The sequence below is a fragment of the Bos javanicus genome, chromosome 10 (genome assembly GCF_032452875.1).
Source record: "Bos javanicus breed banteng chromosome 10, ARS-OSU_banteng_1.0, whole genome shotgun sequence".
In the NCBI taxonomy this organism is placed as follows: domain Eukaryota; kingdom Metazoa; phylum Chordata; class Mammalia; order Artiodactyla; family Bovidae; genus Bos; species Bos javanicus.
The window spans coordinates 13,754,443-13,776,030 of record NC_083877.1 but is presented as its reverse complement, the minus strand read 5'-3'; the positions used below and the strand labels follow the sequence as shown (position 1 = coordinate 13,776,030).

Sequence of the window (21,588 nt, the reverse complement as noted above, 5' to 3'; positions counted from 1 at the left end):
TAAAGTCTCACAGAACAGTGGGGGAGCTGAGGTGGAAACAGATGATGACCTAAATGTCAGTCCGTTGTAGGGGCGAGGAAGGGGAGTGAGTCATCATGGCAGGTTAGACACTCATGTCTCTTTCTGCTGCCCTTTCAGTCCTCACCACAAAAACCAGAAAGGATGACTTTAAAAAAAAAATATACAAAGATTAGAAGGACAGGAGGAAAAAAAACAGTGGCCACAAAACACTGGAAGATAGAAATCCAAGAAAATGGAACGGTAACAGAAGTGGGGAAAGCCAGGCGCCAACACAGCTTGCACGGCAGAATCTCTAGGAGGCTTAGGATCTGGAGGCTCTGGAAGCCCTGGAGAAACAGAGAAAAGAGGGCCAACATAGGAGAACTGATGGCAAGTCTGAGAAAAAGACGGACCCAGCTTCTCTGTCTCCACATCGGAACAGCTGGGTTATTTTCTTGAAGAGGTAACATCAGAGGGTCTCTTAATAGTGCATGCTAAGTTGCTTCAGTTGTGGATGACTGTTTGTGACCCCGTGGACGGTAGCCTGCCAGGCTTCTCTGCCCATGGGATTCTCCAGGCAAGAATATTAGAGTGGGTTGCCATTTCCTGCTCCAGGGGATCTTCCCCACCCAGGGATCCAACCCACCGCTCTTATTTCCTGCATGGCAGGTGGGTTCTTTACCTCTAGCGCCACCTGGTGAGCACCAGCAAGAGGGGAGGGCAGGGTACTCACCACGTGCTGTAGAACTGAGAGAGTGTATCCTGTGATGCCAACATCCCCCACCCTAGCCCTCAGCTCCCCTTAGCCCTGGAGCCCTGGCAGCCAGGCTTCCCCTTCCAGGAAGAGACTGGAAAAGTCTTTTCTGCAGAATCTAAGCTGCTGAAGAAGAGTGGCTTAAAGGTCCAGACATCAGGAGTTCCCCAACCAAATGACCCAGTGGCTCACCCACAGGGATTCTCATATTTGATGAGCTCTCAGAGCCTCCAGTAAGCTGGTCAATTCCTTACCATGACACGTGAGTCTGTGGCCGGGGATTCTCAGACACTAAAGAGAGTCCCTGACTTGAAAGACCTCTCTCTACTAAACAAACAAAAATTGAAGGAATCAGACTCTGAGGTTAGAAGAAACTGCAAAACAAGCAAAAGCTATCATTACTACCCTCTGAAATAAAATATACAAGATGAGATTATAATCATGAAACAAAAACAGGATATTGTAAAAGAGAACAGTCAATTAGATATCAAAGTAGCTCTTCCTCCTTACCCCTCTCCTCTGCCCCTCCTCAGTAGTTCAAAGGCCATCAGGTGGAGCTGCGGAACAGGTGTCTCCTTGGGGTCGGGGACAGGGGTAGCCCAGAGAGAGAGGTGAGCCTGAGTGGTGTGAGGGTGGTGGCTGCACAGAGTGCCAAAGACCACGTGAGGTGAGAGGGGTGCCCCCATGGAGGGGCAGCCTGGTGAGCAGGGGAGGACAGCATTCTGTGGAGGAAGGTGGCTGCAGGGGCCTGCAGAGGGGTGCCAAGGCCTGGGTGGGATGAGGGGTCACTGGTGGCAGGAGGTGGCAGAGGGGGGAGACTGGTTACATAGAGAAGAATATTAAAGATAATGGGAGTAGTTTCCTCACCATCAGAAAAGGGAGTTACAACTATGAAAAGGGAGAGCACTAGATGAAATTGTGCTGGTGAGTAGAATGGGAAGTTTCAGATTAAACTCACAGACGGATGGGTGGATGGATAGATAGATGGATGAATGTACGCAGGTGTATATTGACATAACATGTAGAAATACACACATATTCCCTACCGTGGTACAGGACAGCTGTTCCCTACCATAGCTCCAGCCATGGAAAGGGCCTGGGAGCAGCAGCATTCCAATGGCCACAAGTACACCCAGCACCCAGGTCTTGGCTTCTGAATACCATTCTCCACTTTGGGACCCAGTGCTCCTTGGAGAGATGAACTGGGTCTGAGAAAGTACCAGATGAGCCTGAACCATCTTGTGGTGCTAGAGAGCAAGGAAGCGCCTGAGAATGATGGGGACCTGCCGGAAGGACACACGGGCCACCCTGCAGGGACTCCCACTAGGCCAATCTGTGACAATTTCAGTACCAATTTATATAATGTTGGCAACAGATTATAACCCACTGAGTAGAATAACAAACACTGACTCCATACTCATGTAAATAAATGAATAGGGCTTCCCCAGTGGCTCAGTGGTGGAGGGTTCCCTGCCAAAGCAGGAGACTTGGGTTTGATCCCTGATCTGGGAGGAAGCCACATGCTGTGGAGCAACTAAGCCCCTGCACCACAACTGCAGAGCCTGCGCTCTAGAGTCTGGGAGCTGCAGCTATGGAAGCCCGTGCACCCTAGAGCCCGTGAGCCCTTGTCTGCAACCAGAGAAGCCTCTGCAAGGAGAAGCCCTCTCACTGCAACTAGGGAGTAGCCCCCAGTTTCCACAACTGGAGAAAAGCTTGCACAGTAACGAAGACCCAGCACAGCCAAAATAAATAAATAAAATTATTTAAAATAATAATAGAATTGAACAGTCCAGTTACAAGATATCAAAGTATCTCCCCCAAAATACTTGCCAATTACAGATGGCAAAAGAATAATACTGCAGTGGAGAAGTCTTGCAGACACCATCCTAATCAAGGAATCAAAGTGAATGTCATCATGAATTAGACAAATTGAATCCTATCCCATCCTCCTACCTGGTAGGAGGCAATGAGAAGATAGCATCGTAGACGAGTGCTATGGAATTCCTGCCAAAGACGCAGGACCTGAATCTAGTCATGGGAAACATTAGACAACCCCTGATGGAGGGACATCCTCTAGAAGCCTGGCGGTCCTAAAAGTCAAAGAAATAGGAGAGACTTGACAACTAATTGCAAGCATGCTCCTGTTCTGAATATTTTGCTACGAAGAATGCCATGGCAAGACATGAAAGGCGGCTGCAGATTAGGTGGTAGCAATGTTTCTGTGTTAATTTTCTGATTTTGATGGCTATAGTGTGGTTAGAGTATGTCTTTGTTTGTAGGAAATACACACTCAGACTTCGCTGGCAGTCCTGTGGTTAAGACTTCACCTTCCAATGCAGGGGGTGCATGTTCGATCCCTGGCTCGGGAACTAAGATCCCACATGCCTCAGCAGCCAAAAACTCAAAACATAAAACAGAAGCGGTATTGTAACGAATTCAATAGACTTTAAAATGCAGCCCACATAAAAAAAAAAAGTCTTTAAAAAGAATTTGATGGACTTAGGGAATCATTTCAGCAACTTATTCTTAATGGTTCAGGGGGAAAATGACTTTTTAAAAAATATTTGCAACTTTGGTTTATATAGGACATTGCTTCAAAATGAAAAATATTAAAAGCGAAAACAAACAAGTAACAAAAAGTGATAGGCCTTTCTTGGCTCAGTAGCTGTGGGAGAACGGTTTAAGGCAGCTCTTCGTTGGTGCGAGGGCGCCCTCTTGTGGTTTTTGTAGTACAATGCGGCACCTGAGCACCAGGTTGGGTCTGGGATTTTGCTACTGTTTCCCAGATTTAGATGTCCTCAAAGGTCGTCTTATTCGGTCCCCTGTCTCAGGCCATTGTTTCTCTTTATCTAAACCATAAAAATACCTGTGTCCTCTGTCTTCAAAGTTCCAGAAGTGTCCTTTTCTGGCCCTAATGCTGGAAACTGCCCTTAGGATTGGACTCCTTGAAGGTTCTCTGGACAGATAGGGAGCGGAAAACCGGTATGATGAGGTGCTGGACCTGTGACAAAGGCTGTAGAGGCTGGAGCCTAGATGGAAGGCCCGAAGCTGCCCCTAACGGTCTGCTTGGCCTTGGGGTCATCACTTCCCTACTCCCAAGTTCATTTTGTTTCTGCGTTGGAGACCAGAAACTTGCCCAGATTTTCACAGGAGCTAATGAGATAAAAAAAATAGATCCCAGTTTCCACTTAATGGGTGACCCACATGTCCAAGGCTGTCTAGAAAAAGCCTGATTTACACCTGATGCCTGGCATTGTCACTAATGACCTTTCTTTCTCCTTCTCTCTCTCACACACACACACCACACACTCAAGCATCTCAGTTTGAATGATAAATCATTTGGTCACTACCAAGTATAGATAATCTATCAAGTGGATGATAAATTTTATGGCCACAAGACACCTGTGGGCTCACTTTTAGTGGGTTTTCCAAAGCCTTCAGGTTTCTGAACCTTTGTGGTTTCTTCTCACCCCTTCCCCTGGGTGTGATGTTTATAGGAACAACAGGTACACACTCACTCTTACCATCACAGAAAGCAAATCCTGGTCTGAGCTAAGCCCATCTTAAGTGGCTGGGCACCGGCTAGCCGGGAACTGGCTCCTTTGCCAGAAAGCAGGAGTCCGGGCAGGTAGGTGGGCCCCAGGGGCCTTGGAAGTTTAGGTTACATGTCATCTATTGAAAAAAGTTAGTATCGTACTTTTGTGATGGAAGAAAGTGATAGCATCTCTCACCATCTCCCCAGGAAGGAGAGTTCACGACTTTGAGTCCCAGGGTCGGGAAAAGGAAGGCAGAGTTACAGCCTCTGTATGTTTCAGGGGCTGTCTTCAGGTTTGGTCCATCCAAGGGGTGGACCTGGCTTTTCCCAGGGGGAGCAGGGAAAGAGCCTTGGGGCTACACTGCCTTGAGGATCAGAGAGGCAGTAACCCAGTACATTTGTAAGGCCTCCTCAGACAACCATTTTGCCTTTTTGCATTTCTTTTTCTTCGGGACGGTCTTGGTCACTGCCTAGTGTATAATGTCACAAACCTCAATCTATAGTTCTTCAGGCACTCTGTCCCATCACTTCTGGTCCCATCACTTCACAGCAAAGAGATGGGGAAACAATGGAGACAGTGAGGGACTTTATTTTGGGGGCTCCAAAATCACTGCAGATGGTGACTGCAGCCATGAAATTAAAAGATGCTTGCTCCTTGGAAGAAAAGCTATGACCAACCTAGACAGCATATTAAAAGAACAGAGACATTATTTTGCCAACAAAGGTCCATCTGGTCAAAGCTATGGTTTTTACAATAGTCATGTATGAATGTGAGTTGGACCATAAAGAAAGCTGAGCATTGAAGAATTGATGCTTTTGAACGGTGATGTTGAAGAAGACTCTTGAGAGTCCCTTGATCAGAGAAACACAGATCAAAACCACAATGAGGTAGCATCTCACGCTGGTCAGAATGGCTGCTATCCAAAAGTCTATAAGCAATAAATGCTGGAGAGGGTGTGGAGAAAAGGGAACCCTCTTACACTGTTGGTGGGAATGCAAACTAGTACAGCCACTATGGAGAACAGTGTGGAGATTCCTTAAAAAACTGGAAATAGAATGGCCATACGACCCAGCGATCCCACTGCTGGGCATACACACCGAGGAAACCAGAATTGAAAGAGACACGTGTACCCCAATGTTCATTGCAGCACTGTTTATAATAGCCAGGACATGGAAGCAACCTGGATGACTGTCAGCAGATGAATGGATAAGAAAGCTGTGGTACATTTACACAATGGAGTATTACTCAGCCATTAAAAAGAATACATTTGAATCAGTTCTAATGAGGTGGATGAAACTGGAGCCTATTATACAGAATGAAGTAAGCCAGAAAGAAAAACACCAATACAGTATGCTGCTGCTGCTGCTAAGTCGCTTCAGTCGTGTCCGACTCTGTGCGACCCCATAGACGGCAGCCCACCATGCTCCCCCGTCCCTGGGATTCTCCAGGCAAGAACATGGAGTGGGTTGCCATTTCCTTCTCCAATGCATGAAAGTAAAAATTGAAAGGGAAGTCACTCAGTCATGTCTGATTCTTAGCGACCCCATGGACTGCAGCCTACCAGGCTCCTCCGTCCATGGGATTTTCCAAGCAAGAGTACTGGAGTGGGGTGCCATCGCCTTCTCTGCCAATACAGTATACTAATGAATATATATGGAATTTAAAAAGATGGTAATGATAACTCTGTATGCAAGACAGCAAAAGAGACACAGATGTTTAGAACAGTCTTTTGGACTCTGTGGGAGAGGGCGAGGGTGGGATGATATGGGAGAATGGCATTGAAACGTGTATAATATCATATGTGAAACAGATCGCCAGTCCAGGTTCGATGCATGATACAGGATGCTTGGGGCTGGTGCACTGGGATGACCCAGAGGGATGGGATGAGGAGGGGGGTTCAGGATGGGGAGCACGTGTACACCTGTGGTGGATTCATGTTGATGTATGGCAAAACCAATACAATATTGTAAAGTAATTAGCCTCCAATTAAAATAAATAAATTTATATTAAAAAATAAAATAAAAATAAAATTCTATAATTTTCTGAAACAGAAAAAAAAAAATAAAAGGTCCCTTGGACTGCAAGGAAACCAAACCAGTCCATCCTAAAGGAAATCAGTCCTGAATATTCATTGGAAGGACTGATGCTGAAGAGGAAGCTCCAATACTTTGGCCACCTGATGTGAAGAGCCGACTCATTGGAAAAGACGCTGATGCTGGGAAAGATTGAAGGAGAAGGGGACGACAGAGGATGAGATGGTTGGATGGCATCACCGACTTGATAGACAGGAGTTTGAGCAAGCTCCAGGAGTTGGTGATGAACAGGGAGGCCTGGCGTGCTGCAGTCCATGGGGTCGCAGAGTCAGACATGACTGAGCGACTGAATTGAACTGAACCCAGTACATAGAGAATGGGGGGTGCCTCTCCATGGAAGAGGTGGGTGCCTCTTCCACTGGGAAAGGAGAGGAGGGATTTGTAAAAGGTGGTGTCCTATGCCTGCTCCGCATGTGGGCAGGGCCTTGATGGGCTGGTAGTGGGAGTCAGGGGGCTGGACAGGGTCTTCAGCAGCTGTGAGTGCCGCCAGCCCCATGCAGCAGGGGACAGAGAAGAAAGACCGCAGGGTCATCTGCAGAGCAGGGGGCAGAGACAAAGTCAACAGCCAGAGCCCAGACGACAGGCCAGACCCTACTCTCCTTCCCCACACACCATATGATCAGACGTCCTATAGCATCTACGAAAGGGGTGGAAAATAGGGCGCTACAGAAATACACAAAATTGGCCTTTATAAACAGGTTTAGGAGGCATGTAGATTCAGGTTGAGCTTCATTTAGGAAAACAAAGAACTGAGAGGTTTCTGGACCCCAAGTGTAGAGGAGGCCTCAGAGCAGCCACAGACACCAAATGGGCTCCTCTGAAAGGGGCCAGGCCCTAGGAGCTGGGGGTGGGGTACAGCAGATATTTGAAGTTAAAGCTTCATTTTTCTTTATTTTTTTTAAATGTACATTCAGGATGTAGATTTTTAAAATGTACATTCGAATGTACATTCAGGTGAAAAGGGCATACGTTTTAGAAAAACAAGTAATATGAATGTTCACACGAGGGGTAATCTCACTGATCATTTAAGGGGCACCTTCCACAACCAGGAGCTTTAGAACGCGCTCTCAAACCCTCACAGACACCCTGTAGAGAATCACCACCATCCGAAACATCAACGCGGCAACAGTGGCACGGGATGGAGGACTCGGCTGAGCTCCCACAGGCGGGTCAGTGACGGGCTGTGATAGCCTGTTTGCATTCTGGCCACTACACCCCACGGTCTCTCTGGGAGGAGCCACAGGTCAGCTCTGCCCCTCAGTCTCCCTGTACATCCTTAACACTTGGGTTCAAGCCTGCGGGGAGACTGGCGAAGTGGGGCCATGGAGAGAGAGCACGGGGAGAGGTCTGAGGAGGCTGCTGCCCTGCCACGGTGCTGGGTGGTGGCCTGGGGACAGCTGGAGGTTGCAGCGATCAGGAAGACAGGCTGGACGTGGGACAGGAGGGGAGTCAGGACACGCTGGGGCCAGTGGCAGACTTCCACATGTCTGGCACAACCCCCAACTCTGGACTTCACTTCCATCTTGCAAATCTTACTATTCAAATCCGGCAGGGAAGCATCTTCTGGGAAGGGCAGTTCTGAGCTTTAGAGGGGAGCGGGGGTGCCAGGTTGACACCCCAACCCCAAGCAGTGACTTGAGGGCCTCGCCTCAGGGGTTGCTGACGTGGGGAAGTTGGTCTGGCAGCTGCGGGTCTTTGGGAACCATCTCTCGCTGCCCAGCCCTCACACATGAGACATGGATGCGTGGGCAGCCTGCAGGCCCGTCCTGCCCAGGGTCTGGGGCCAAAGCAGATGGCCCAGGGTGAGTGGTGATGGTGGCTGGGCCTCTGGCTCTAACATCCAGAGGGAAGAGAGGCTGGGGTGGGGCTCCAGAAAAGGTCCTTCTCCCACCGGTTCCCTGTCTTCTCTGCTGTTGGCCTTCCTGAAGGGCCCTCCATGCTGCACAGGAGGCCACAGAGCCTTCCCTCCTGGGTGGGGCTGCGGGACACAGCAGGGGAGGTCCCGGGAGAGCTGGCCGTGCCTGGGGACAGGCTCCGGGGGCCTGATTGTTGTTCAGTCGCTCAGTCATGTCAGACTCTTTGCAACCCCATGGAATGCAGCACGCCAGGCCTCCCTGTTTATCACCAGCTCCCAGAGCCTGCTCAAACTCATTTCCATTGAGTCAGTGATGACATCCAACCATCTTGTCCTCTGTCATCCCCTTCTCCTCCTGCCTTCAATCTTTCCCAGCATCAGGGACTTTTCCAATGAGTCGGCTCTTTGTACCAGGTGGCCAAAGTATCAAAGCTTCATCTACAGCATCAGTCAGTCCTTCCAATGAATAATCAGGGTTGATTCCTTTTAGGATTCACTGGGTGTCTGCTTCCTCAGAGCTGGGTCTGCTCCCTCGGCCTCCTTCATTCTCTTCCTGGGAAGAAAACAAAGTCCATCACCCCTCTCCCCTGTCAATCCCTCCCTGCCCCAAACATGAGACTTTTCCCTTGAAAATAACCAACTGGGAAACATACCTTTATCAGAAGGCCCAAGTGGGCAGCCCTGAGCAGAAAGTGCTGGGGCAAGAGTCAGGATCGAAGGTGAGCCCAGCCCCCACTGCTGGGTGGTCAGGAACCTGCAGGCTCCGACTTGGGTTTCCACCTGTGATGAGTGAGAGGGCGGCTGCCTCGTCCGGCTGCGGGCAGAACGGGGGCAACAGGGAGAGCCCAGCTCCCAGCAGTGATGAGCATGTGGTACACACACCATAGAGCACCAGGGAGCATTACAGAGAGAAAACACACGCAGGGCTGGGGGCCTGGCGGAGACGGTGAGGATGGAAAGGCCTCCCGTGGGAAGAGTGCGGCCGGGTCTCTGTGCAGGCCCTGCAGGGGTGAAGACACAGAGCCATGGGAAGGTGCTCTGGGCGGGTGGAGGTGCGGGTCTGGGGGCCTTGGAGTTGTGAGTGAAGGGAAGGCAGCTGTTAGCAGTTAGCACACCGTAATTGTTCAAGAGAGAGCAAAGTGCTTGGCTCTGGAGCGGGGAGAGGGCGCCTAAAGACAAGGAAAGGTCTCAAGAGAGAAGCAGGATGACAAAGGACAGTGGGAGTGGCTCACCAGTATCGCGCAAGCCATCAATTTCACACACTCATGGTTTGCTTCCCGGTCTTCCTTACAGCCCGGTGAAGCAAATCTTAACAGCTCCTCCCCTTCATTTTCAAGCCCATACATTGCAAAGCCCTCTTTTTTCAGAGGAGGAAACCGAGGTTCTGAGGGGCAGTGATTTCCCCAAGGCTCCCCAAGACAGCATCAAAACTCCACCCCACATCTGTGGCTCATACCTTGTGACCCAGGGAACCCAGCTGGACAAAGGCCGGGAGCTGCAGCGAGCCCTGCAGGCTTGGGCGACAAGGTGTCCAAGTGGCCTGGAGTGGAGGTCTGCCCCAGAGAGCCCCCTGGGGGCCCAGTGGTGACCCTGGAGGAAGATGGAGAGGTGGGCTGGGAGGCGAGGCAGACCCACGGCAGAATGAAACTGCCAAAGCCACCCTGCCTGACTTACTGCCCCAAAGTGCTCAGTGTATATAGCCTTCTGGAGTCGGGGTGGCGACAGAGGTCCATGGGGCCTGGTGGACAGGGCTCAGCTCAGACGTGCCTCTGACACTGGGTGAGGCTTCTCTGCACCAGACCTTTTCACACACCTCCATTTCCCCAAGAGGACATTCTATTCTCTACTTAATAGTTCAGAACACAGAGGCCCTGAGAAGTGAAGTCACTTGCCCAGGACCTCAAAAGAAAATGGTAGAACTATTCCACAAGCCAGGATCTTCTGTCTCTAATGCCAGTTTCTTTCAGAAATATGATCCACTGTTAATGAGAACTGCTGATGACGGAGCAGGAACCAAGAATACTGCAGGCGCTTACCTGGACTACCTTTAATCTATATGGCCCTCCCTCACCTTATGGAGTAGGAATCTCTGGCTCAGACACAGCATTCAACCCAGATCTTCCTCAACTCCAAAGCCCAAATCATTTTCTCTATAGCTTGTTTCCCGAAGTGTATTCCATGGGGCGTTCATTGGTGTCGCAGAAAGGGTGGGGACAGGGGATGTTGGTGAACAGATATTTTGGGAAGCACTGAGTTAGACAACCACCTTTAAGGCTTCTTGGAGGTTTAATAATCTATTGTTTTTAATCTCTGAAAGTGGAAACTGGTGTGCTCACACTTAATTGGCCCACAGTCTCCTTTTACCGTAAAACAATGCATTAGTTAAGAATGTGCAGAACTGCAGGCAGAGAAACGGCCCCTCAGTAGCAGCCAGGAACCAGCAGAGATGGGCAGTCCAGAGCTGATGTAGTGGCTCAGACGTGGCCCTGGGACCCAGGCTCCTTCTAGCCTCCCGCTCTGCCATCCCCCACAGGTATCTTCCACCTCCATGGTGGCAAAACGACTGCAGCCCTTTCAGACAGCACAGTTACGTTCCAGGCAGGAAGAGGCAAAGACAAGAGGGGAGCAGAACCTTTATATCCCAGAAGCTCCCTCAGCAGACTTCTGCTACATCTCATCTGCCAGAAGCATGTCACACGAGCACCCTAGCTGCAAGACAGCCTGGAAGGCTGAGTAATTTTAAGAGCCAATTATCACCCAGAAAGAATTGTAGGTCTCTGGGTAAGGAGGAATGGAAGAGCGGATACAATAAAACTCCTGGAGTTGGTGTCCCACAGAAATGCTTTGGAAAATGATGCTCTCCCTTCATGCCATCACCTCTTATTTTTCTGCCCGATGACAGGCAACTCATTCTTCAAAGCCTACAATGGCCCCTCTGCAACCAAGGCTCTCAGATTCCTCCATCTCCCACCCCTGCCCCTCGCTCCCTGGCAGATGAGGTGGCCCTGATCAGTCCGCTGTGGGCTGTGCTAGGGTGAGGAGCAGGAATGTCCTCTGGATGGACTGCCTACCCATCCGCTGCTAGAGGGCAAGGACATGACCCATTCCTATCTGTGTCTACCAAGGCCTGGCACAAATGTCCAAAACGAGCCTGAGTGGCTTTCAAAAGGAGAAAGTGGTTCAGGATGCTTTGCTTGGTTAGGAGAAGCAGGTACCGATCTAAGCTGCCAAACTCAGAAAGGCAGGCATCATGATAAGGATCCTGGGGGGCTGCTGGGAACTGAGGGCAGGGGTGTGGTCAGGGCTCAGGAAGGCATGCTGTCCATCCGGAAGGGCAGCGGCACCCCAGGCAGCCTGCTCCACGTGCGCTGCTTCATCCACATGCCCGGAGCCCAGCCTTTTCTGCTTTTCCGTCCAGGGAACAGACATGAGATGCTACACTTCCGCTCCAGTGAGATCAGCTCCAGAGGCAAGCTGATCCTGTCAGCCTCATTGCTAAATTGGGGGAGAGACTCTGATTGGTCCAGCTTGGGTCAGGTGTCACTCTGGTCCAATCAATTGTGCCCCTCAGCAGCTGGGGGGAGGGAGGTGAGCCTCATGTAATGCATGGATGGAAGGGACAATAAAGGCAGATATCTCAAGATGTGATTACCTGACTTTAGGGTATAACAGGGGTCAGCAAATTATGACCCAGGCACTAAATCCAGCCTGCCAGCATTTGTATAAATCAAATGTTATTAGAACATAGCTATGCTCATTCACAGGGCTTCCCAGGTGGCACTAGTGGTAAAGAAACCGCCTGCCAATGCAGGAGATGTAAGAGACTCAGGTTCGATCCCTGGGTGGGGAAGATCCCCTGGAGGAGGGCACGGCAACCCACTCCAGTATTCTTGCCTGGAGAATCCCATGGATAGAGGAGCCTGGCGGGCTACAGTCCATGGGATCACAAAGAGTCGGACACGACTGCAGCGACTTAGCACGCATGTATGCATGCTCGTTCACTGATGTACTGTCCGTGGCTGTTTTTGTGATAGACCGCAGAGTAGAAGAGTTGTGCCATGGACTGTGTGGCCTGCAAAGCCAAATATTGACTATGTGGTCCGCGCAAAACAAGTTTGTCAACAACAACCCAGCACCCCGATTACAGGGAGGAGCTTGTCTGTCTAGGAGCTTGAGGGCAAATTGAGGGCAAGGATGTGCCATTCGGATCTGCATCCCCAAAGGCCACAGCACAGGTAGCTGGTTGAGCTAAAGAAGTAAGGAAGGGAAGGAGGAAGGAAAGGAGGGAGGGAGAGGGGGAAGAGCGAAGGCAGAGGCGGTGCCCTTGCTGGTTCCCAGGCCTCTCCCCGGAGCAGAGCGGCGGGATGCTGGGGAAGGGGTTTCTCCCTCTCCGTTCGCTCAGCCCGCATCTGCTCCTAATTGAGGCGCAGTGGTACAAGCCTGATTGGGAATAGCAGGTGCCAGGACGTGGTGAACATTAGGGAATAGTCACTTGGCGGGCTCTGGAGCTGCCAAAACGAAAGTGTGCCGATGGGCCAGATGTGCGCTCATTACCATCCGCTCTTCCTCAGCAGCGTTTTAAGGGAACATTTGTTTGTGGAGGGAACACAGCTGTTCCCTGGGAAATGGGTTTCCCTCTTTGGGCAGAGGAGTCGGGGAGGGGCTGCGGGGGTGGGGGGACACTGGAGCCGTCTAGGGGACCTGGCAGCTGCAGACTCTCCGTCTGGTCAAGGGCAGGGGTTCGAGAGGACAGTGCCCACTGTGACCTCCACGCTCGTGTGAAAGGGAATGTTAGCCCCATTTCTCAGAGGAGGAAGCAGAGGCCGAGGGAGGCCACGTGACCTCCGCCAAGGCCAAAGAGCCCATAAATGATGATCCCCGAAAGCAGGCTGTCTCCAGCAGGACCACTGCCCTCACACAGGCCCGGCTCCAGCTTCTCAGTAACATTTGCAGCAAAGCATCTCTAGTCTCAGTCTCAGAATCTCCATTTCCCAGCCTGTGTGTGTTTCTGCCCCAGCAACACGTTGCCAATCTCCTGTCTCTCTGTCTCCAACTCCCCGTCCCTGGACCTCTGTGTTTTCCACTTGATTTCACCTGTCTCTTTCTCCGCCCTTCCCTGGCGTCTGCGGGTGAGTGACTCTTGTCTGCTTGGTTCTTCCCGTCCATCTCTCTCCCTGCTTCTCCCTCTCCATCGCCTTCCTGATGCCCGAGCTACCTTGATAACATCTGCAACATCTCGGGCCTGAGGCCAGGTCTGTGTGATGTGGCCTCCCTGGGGTTGTTTGACTATAACTCTGTCTCTCTCTTTCTGGCACCTATTTCTGTGTGTTTTCAGAGTAGCGGTTTTCAAGTTGTGTATCATGACTGTTGGTCACAAAATCAATGAATTAGACTGTGACCAGCAATTAAATAAGCAGACAAAAAAAAAAAAAAAGAATAGCTGAATGTGTTCACATAGTATCCTATGAACTGTTTCAGTTTTCTACATGACTGGGGTCCAATGTAAAATGTTTTTACTATGAGATTTGACAAAACATTTGAAAACTGTTTGTACTGAGTGGAGATACTTTGGCTGCAAGTGCAAAAATCTCTGACTCAAACAAGCTCAACAAGATTTATTAGCACCACTCCAAGAAGTCCAAGGGCAAGACCAGGCCCAGTTAATCACTGCCAGACAACAGCATCAGGAGTCAGGTCCTTTCCTTTCTCCCTTTGCCCTAGGCCATCCTCAGCGAGCCAGCTCACTGTCATCGTGGTCACAAGGTGGCTACTTGGCCCCCGTCCACTCCTGACAGATTCATAAGAGAATGAGGGACTGTCCGCTCCCATTGTTGTTGTTTGGTCGCTAAGTCACGTCCAACTCTTTGCAACCCTATGGACTGTAGCCCTCCAGGGTCCTCTGTCCATGGGGTTTCTCAGGTGAGAATACCGGAGTGGGTTGCCATTCCCTGCTCCAGGGGATCTTCCCGGATCAGGCAGGGAACCTGCATCTCCCGCAGTGGCAGGCAGATTCTTTACTGCCGAGCCCACCAGGGAAGCCCTGGCTAGTCCCATACATCTCTTTTATAGAAGTCAAGAAACCTTTCACATCTCATTGGTCAGGACCGGGTCACATGCCCACCTCTTAACCAATCACAGGCAAAAGAGACAAGGCTCACAGTGAGTGGCTTAGATGACTCAAGAGGGAGTCTCTTCCCTTTACAGAGGAGGGTAGACACCAGAGGCCTTGGGTCTTCTCCCACCAGCAAGAAGTGGGAGAAGCCTATGGGCTGGGCTGTCATGAACATCTGCCTCAGCCTCTCCCTGTCCCCTCTGCCTGGGTGCCAGCCTCAGTTTCCCTCCTGGTCCTGAGGGGAGGCCATGGGAAGTGCAGGGTACCATTCAGAATCTCTGTGTTTGTTTTCTAGGCCTGCTAAAACAAACCTGCTGGCTTAACACAACAGAAATGGATTCTCCCACAGTTCTGGAGGCCAGAAGCCCAAAGCCAAGGTGTCTCCCAGGGCACACTCCCCCTGAGCAATCTAGGGGAGAAGCTTTCTTCACTCTCCCTCCATCCAGTGGCTCCAGCTGTTCCTTGACTTGCAGCCACATCCCTCCTGTCTCTGTCCGCACATGCCCTTCTCCTCTCCATCCCCTTCCCCCAACCTCACCGTCTCTGTGTGTCTCTTACAAGGACACTTGGCTTGTATTTAGGATCCACCTGGGTAGTCCGGGATGACCTCAGCTTACTCCAGGATGATCCTTAATTACATCTGCAAAGATCATTTTTCTCTAATCAGGTCCATTGACAGTTCCTGGATGTGGGCATATCTTTGGGGGGCCACTCTTCAGGCCACTACAGGGGCTCTGCTCACCTCACCCCAGCCCAGCCCCAGGTTCAGGACCCAGAGTCGTGGACACCCTCCCACAGATCCCTATGGGGCCTGACTTCTGAACTGCAGCATCCTTATCTGCCAAACAGAGACCTGAAGGGGTAAGTAACGGCACACACACACACACACACACAAAAACAAAAAACCTAGCAAATATCAGGAAATAACACGATTTCCTAATCCTTCTTGTCCCTTAAGAGAAAAAGCAGGTTGACATTCCCACGCATTTTCCAGGGAACTAAGGCCTTTTCAGAAGAGGGGCTGAGGCAGAGGGGCCTGGTGAGCTATTAAAAAAACACCCCCATGTCCCCTGTGAAGGTTACAGGACCCTATTCCCTCCCTTGCACTTCCTTTAGTCAATCTCAAAAATGAGATTTCTAGAAAGCCCCTCTGATAAGACTGCACCTGTTACCTAGGACGGGCTATTCTGGCCCCCCCATAGCTATGGTAATTTAAGAGTAACTGCCCCTCAACCTTGCCTGAGGCCTCACAGCTCCCCAAAGACCCTCCTACATTGGACTCTGGCAACAGTCCTCATGGTTCAAGTAAAGTGACTGAAGTATGTTCATTTGTTCCTTCAACCGACATTGACTGAGCACTAACTTTGTACCCATCAGACTCTGTTGCAGGCAGGCCTGGGGATTCATCAGTGAACAAGACAAACACCTCTGCCCTCACAGAGCTGACGTGTTGCAGAGAGATTAAGTAATTCACCCAAGGCCACGTGGAGCTAAACGACTAGACTGGACCCAGAACTGGGTCCCCAGGCTGTTCACACTGAACCCATCGGCCAGCGGTCTTCTGGGAAAACCTCTGGGAGCCATGGGATAAAAACAGCAATGTTGAGATGATGTGTCACAAAGAATTTGGCTGCCCTCTGACCCCTGTCCCTGGGAGGTAATCCTAACCCCCTTGGAGTTTCCAGTGACGGGGTCTCTCCTCCCCAGTGATGGGATGTCTCCATTATTCACAGAGGGACCCTCAGACCACACCTGCTTAGTTTATGCTAATGAGATGATTCACGATTGTTCTCCCTGTATTTATGCCAATGAAATGGCTCAGGGTTGGGGCTGACTAGATCAGAACAACCAAGCCTGTGATTGGAGGATTGAGGCTTTGCGTCTGTGATGTCAGCCTGATCTAGTGGGGTGGTGCGGCATGGAGATGGAGCTCAATCACATAGCCAGTGGTTTGACCAATAGTGACGCCTGGATAAAAACTCTGGACACGAAGCTCAGTGAACTGCCCTGCTTGGCAGTACGCTCTGAGTTTGTGGCCCTTCCACGCACAGGGTAACGCATCCCAGAGGAGCACAGCAGTTCTGCCTCTGGAACCCTCCCAGACCTCACCTGTGTGTCTCTCCCTTTGGCTTGCTCAGATTTGTAAACTTTTGCTATAATAAAATTAAAATTATCAAAAAAAAAAAAGAAAAGAAAACCACTTAACAACTCCATGAGGTATCTAGGGTAATCAAATGCATAGAGGCAGAGCTGACCAGGGCCTGGGTCAAAGGGAGGAATGAGGAGTTAGTTTTTAATAGGTACAGAGTTTGAGTCTTGCAACATGAAAAGAATTCTAGAGATGGACTGCATAACAATGCAAATGTACTTTACTACACTGTACATTTAAAAACAGTTACAGGGACTTCCCTGGTGGTACAGTAGTTAAGAATATGCCTTCCCATGCAGGGGACTTTTGTTCGATCTCTGGTCAAGGAACTAAGCTCCCACATGCCACAGTGCTCCAACTACCGCGTGACAACTAGAGAAAAGCCTGTGCATCACAACGGCAAGACCCAGCACGCTGCAACTGAGACCTGACGCATCCAAAAATAATAATTAATTAATTTTAAAAATCTGGTTATGATGCTAACTTCTAGGGTATGTATGTTAGTCGCTCAGTTGTGTTCAATTCTTTGTGACCCCATGGACTATAGCTCACCAGGCTCCTCTGTCCATGGAATTCTCCAGGCAAGGATACTGGAGTGGGTTGCCATGCCCTTCTCCAGGGGATCTATCCAACCCAGGGATGGAACCCAGGTCTCCCGCATTGCAGGCAGATTCTTTATCATTCTTTACCATTCTTATCATTCTTTACCAGGGAAGCTCCTGGGTATGTGTATCTTACCACAAAAAAAAAAAAAAAACCTGTAATCATAAATACAGCACTTTTCTGAGCTCTTTCTATGTGAGTCTTCCTATCAAATTATCAACCTGAGGGTGGTCATAGGAACTCCTGAATTTGTAGCCAGCTGGTCGGAGTAAGGGGGGCCCTGGGAACCCTTGAACTTCCGCTGGTGTCTGGAGTGAGAGCCTTGTCAAGGACTGTGCTCTCATCTGTGAACTGTGGCCCAACTCCAGGCGCATGGCGAAGGGAGGTAGAGAGCGGGAGCCGGCTGGTGGATCAAGCGGCTTTTGGAGTCCTGTCCAGCCCCGAGTCTCTGCGATTCCTCCATAAAGACCCCCAGCCCCCAAGCACCTTCCCCCTATACTGCCTGTTCCATTCACTCATCCCTTGACTCTCTCCTCTTTGTGTCCTTTTCAGAGTGTGTTTGTGTGTCCGTCCATTCCCCATCAAAGCTGTGAGCTCCTCTGGGCCTGGATCTATCTACTCTTCTGTCGGTTCCAACACCAAACGGTTTCTCTGTGGGTGAACTGAATAGCCTTCCTCTTTCCGGTCTGAAGCTCTGGTTCACGGGGCCCCTGTGGTGGGGGTGGGGCACTCACTGCTGCAGTTCCATCTTAAGCGTTTGCTTCCTTGACTTGGTGCTGGATTGTTTTTCGAGGCACCTCTAGTGGTCGAGCTTCTCTGTTCGCTCAGACGGTAAAGAATCCGCCTGCAATGCAGGAGACCCCAGTTTGATCCCTGGATCGGGAAGATCCACTGGAGAAGGGAATGACTACCCACTCTAGTATTCTTGCCTGGAGAATCCCATGCACAGAGGACGCTGGTGGGCTACAGTCTATGGGGGTTACAAAGAGTCAGCCACGACTAAGCAACTAACACTTTCACTTCACCGCTAGTGGTCGAGCACAGGAAGAGGAGGGGAGTTTTTGGCTGTAACACACTTGCACCCCAAGCTCACCACCCCTACCTCCAGTCCTGAGGTCACTGGAAGAGAGCAGATCCTTCTTCCAGAGGATGACCTCGTTCCCCTGGGGACATGGACTGTTTAATCAGAACACCTTCAGTCGAAACGCTCATTCGTTTATGGGGAATACAGGCACAGGCTTTTAAAGACATGCCATAAGTTTAACAGTTATTGGATTTTTCAACTTGTTTACAAAAGCAATATTGTTAAATAGCCAACGGCCAGGCCCAGTTGTTTTTCCTCCTGTGCCTTCTGACAACAGGAAAGTGTATTATCCCCCCCAGCTGGCTCCCGGGAGGGATGGGGAACAGCATTCCATTTTGCTGTCTGTTTAATTATCCATTCAGCCAGGCTTACACTAAAGCACTTCCTCATTTGTTCACAGCCAGATCCGCTCTGGAATCAACAAAGAGCTCCTTCCCCATTCCACAGCCCCTGCAGCAGCTCCTGCAAGCAGCTTCACTCAGAGAAAATGCCAGCCTCCTAAGAACCTGTCCCTTTGGAACAATGGATCCAAAAGGGCATGCAGGTAGTCTGGGTGACCTTGACACTTGACTTCACATCCCTGGGTCAAAGGCTCCTCCTTGCTCAGAGAAAGAATATTGCTTTGGAAAAGAATTTTTAAAGCAGGCTGCTGGAGAGGTTTTAAAAATAAAGCTTGCCATGACGTGCCTTTTCAAATTCTGATTTAGAGGGCCTGGGTCTTCAAATTTTGGATTTTAAAGCCTCTCAGATGATTCTGGTAAACTAAGCCAGATTTAGAGGCTTTTGGACTGGAAAATCTCAGCCTGCCTTTGACCCTGAGGTTCTGTGATGTTCTGTCCCAGTGGAGGGGAGGGTGGGAGACTGGGCCTTCCTTCTGCTCTTCACATCAGACCAAGTAGGAGCTCCACGGTCATTTAGCTGGCTGAGCTGGACGAAGCTCACACCTGCTGAAAAGTCATCTTGGGGAAACAGCCAGGTAGACGGGGCTCCACAAGCCTCAAGTAGCTAGAAGTAAACTGAGTAGTGCCTGTAAGCTGATGCGAGAGTTCTGTGAATGATCTTATAGTGGAACACCTGCACTAGCCCAACAGGTGTCTGAAGGGCCTGGGAAAATGTATCCCTGTCCAACTTGCATTGGGAAAGTGCCTCCTGATAGGTGCACTCCACACCCAAGGCTGACTTTGGCTACAGATGCAGAGAGGAGTTTAAGGGGCAGAGAGCTGGAGGTGGGGGCCCGCCCCCACTCCAAGTCCCCATCCTCCCACTCCCCTCCTCCTAGCAGTGCCAATTTGTCCCCAGAGAAGTCTCAGATTCAAACTTCCCCATCCATCCCATCTAGAGTGGTCAGAGTGCAAACAACCTCAATGGCAGTCACACTCAAACTAAGGCTCAACCTCTCTATGGCACTTAATGTATAACACACTTGCCATCCATCATCTCCCTCCATCCTCGCAACACCTCTGTAAGGGCAGGACCATTTGACAGTCCAGGGGCTGGATGGTCAAAGACAGGACTGAATGACTTGAAAAAGGTCAGAGGGCTGCCAAGTGGAGGAGCCAGAATCTACCTACCCTCAGACCTTCTAATTCGAAGTCCAGAGCCCACAGGCCTCCTTAGTAGCATACACTTTCTTGGCTTTCGTCTTTCTCAGGGTGCTTCCATACATGTGACTCTGTTTGACTAATTATAGTAAGCTTCGAAAGTTTTAGATCCTCAGCTGCCAATGGAGGAAACTGAAGGTCCAAGAAGTTAAAGGGACCACACAGCTGTACCTTATAACCCAGGAGCCGTAAGAAGGAAAGGTGGGGGATTTACCTGACAGTCCAGTGATTATGACTCCATGTTCTCAGTGAAGAGGGTCCAGCTTTGATCCCTGGTCAGGTAACTAGATCTCGCCTGCCGCAACTAAAGATCTGAGTGCCCACCTGAGACCCAGTGCAGCCAAATAATTTTTTTAAAAAAGAAGAAGAGGTGTAAAGCTGGCTATGGGAGGTAGGTAGCAAAAGTAAAGTTTTGAATTGCACTGTAGCTCTTACAAGCTGTGACCCTGGGCAAGTTACTTACATTTTGTCATCAGTGTTCAGGGATAATTCTTAAAACATAAAATAACCACTTTAATACAAATGTAAACATGGACAAACGTCAAAAAGATTTTATTTACCTAATTAATGAGGGAAGCAGAAAGGTGTTAAATACTGGTTCAAAGGAGAATTCAAAGACCTTACAAACCTAAAGCAATCTGAAATGAATTTATAAGCAGTTGCAAAACTGGTCAATATCCTCGGGGCAATAGTCATTTGCATTCCAACAGGCAAAATTTATTTGCATCTCTGGACAAGAATTATTTGCAGTATTATCAGTTTGCTACAACTTCTAGAGTTGTAAAAAATGCCCAAAGACGATAAAATGAACAGATCACCCAGAAAGGAGCCTTGCAAGGCATCAAGCAATCTTTCTTGGCTCATTACAAAGACTTTCACAATTTCTTCCTAACCTCGTTAAATGCAGATGATCCATAGGGCTGTTGGGAGGATTACGTGAGGTGGTGTGTTTCCTGCCTGAGGCATGGTAGGTTTCCCTTCCCCGCCTATGGCAAGGATCTTCCTTCTAGGGTGGCTTCTTCCTGATTACCCAAGTCTAGGGGCTTTCTCGCTCTACTGAGTCTGGCAGAGGAAAGGGACTGGGACTTAATGTCACCTCGACTCAGGATCTGGTCCTGGCCCTACCACATCCTCGGGCAAGTCATTTCTTTGCTCCTTCCATCTCAGTTAACCAGCAGTAAGAGCAAGGAGTTGGACAAGATGACCTCAAAATTTAGTTCAATAAATCTTGGTTTCACACTGACTCATACAGCACAGCCAGAAATGTAGATTTCCTGAGACCAATTCACGGGATAGTTGCTAGACACAGACTTTGGAAGCACACAGATAGATGTCTGAGTCCCAGTTCAGCTCCTACTACCTGTGTGACCTTGAGTAAGCAGCGTCACATCTCTGAGCCTACATTGCTCATCTGTCAGGTGAGGCTATAACAAAGGCTCCAGAGTTTACCCTGAAGATGAAGATGGATAACATGTTACGTGCTCCCACATAGTCAATGCTAGATGTCAGTTTCCATTCTCCACTTCCCTATACCAAGTGGGCTCTGCTTTGGGTCACAGAGTCAGAGATCCCTTGTCTCTGCCCGTGGTCACTCAGTAGGTCCGTGAACAAGCCCTCACTGGGTTTGCTTCTAGCCAAGCATTGCAAGATCGATTACACTTGACTCCTGTACTCAGGCATTTTTCTCTTGCCATGGATCTGGGCTGAGGACATGGCTAACAACAGAAAACTCAGTCCCTAAATGGGGTGGGCAATGGGCTGGGAGAGGTCCCAGGAGGTAGAGCTCACTTTGGCAGTGGTA

At 49.9% G+C, this 21,588-nt stretch overlaps 1 long non-coding RNA gene across 6 annotated transcripts in view; it reads right to left on the bottom strand.

Annotated features, from left to right (window-relative positions):
- Positions 1–4,280: 4,280 nt before the first annotated feature.
- LOC133255668 (uncharacterized) overlaps positions 4,281–21,588 on the bottom strand; it is a 108,046-nt gene continuing 90,738 nt past the window's right edge. For 5 of the 6 annotated variants that reach the window (XR_009739001.1, XR_009739000.1, XR_009739004.1 and 2 more), the window contains 3 exons: positions 9,695–9,828; positions 8,892–9,052; positions 4,281–8,791 (listed from right to left, as the gene is read on the bottom strand). This is a non-coding gene — a long non-coding RNA (uncharacterized LOC133255668). The remainder of the gene's footprint in view (positions 8,792–8,891; positions 9,053–9,694; positions 9,829–21,588) is intronic. The other variant, XR_009739002.1, reaches the window with a different exon arrangement.